Genomic DNA, 589 nt, shown 5'->3' with positions numbered 1-589 from the left:
TGTGTCAGAGAGGTGGCCCTTGGGGCTCGGCCTCGCAGAGCCCAGGAAACGAACGTCCCGGAGTGGAGAGAGAATACAGCCTAGGGCTGCCTGTAGGAGAACAGGTGAGGAGGGGCAAGAACGCGGGGCGCCACGCCATGCAGGCAGCTCTTGGGCTCGGGCAGCTTCCCGGGAACCCCGAGACAGCGAGCGGGCAAGCGAGCAGGGCCTGGGGGCGTCCAGGGGCACCCTGGCTGGAGGGCGGCAAAGGGAGAGGACTGCAAAAAACTACAGCACCTGGTATCCCAGGCGGTCTCCCATCCAAGTACTAACCAGGCCCGACCCTGCTTAGCTTGGGAGATCACACTAGATCCGGCACGTTCAGGATGGTATGGCTGTAGACGCGAGAGAGTGTTGCCTGCCGCCCCAAGACGTCAAGCCTGGCCTCCAGGGCTCCGGAGCCGCCAGCGCCTGCATCACAGCTACTGGGGGGGGGGCGTTGCGGGGGTTCCTCCGGCGAGGCGGAAGCCCACATGCGCCGCACCATGGGTCTTGGCCGGTTCGCTGCTGTGCCGAAGGTCTGAGTGGGCGTTCTCGCATCCTGGGACTG

At 65.7% G+C, this 589-nt stretch overlaps 1 pseudogene; it reads right to left on the bottom strand.

Moving 5' to 3' along the window:
- Positions 1 to 264: 264 nt before the first annotated feature.
- On the bottom strand, positions 265 to 382 carry LOC112469035 (annotated as a pseudogene).
- Positions 383 to 589: the final 207 nt, after the last annotated feature.

Source organism: Pteropus alecto, unplaced genomic scaffold (genome assembly GCF_000325575.1).
Source record: "Pteropus alecto unplaced genomic scaffold, ASM32557v1 scaffold2920, whole genome shotgun sequence".
NCBI classification, from domain to species: Eukaryota; Metazoa; Chordata; class Mammalia; order Chiroptera; family Pteropodidae; genus Pteropus; species Pteropus alecto.
Note: the sequence above shows the minus strand (reverse complement) of the source record. Positions and strands in the feature narration are given on the sequence as shown.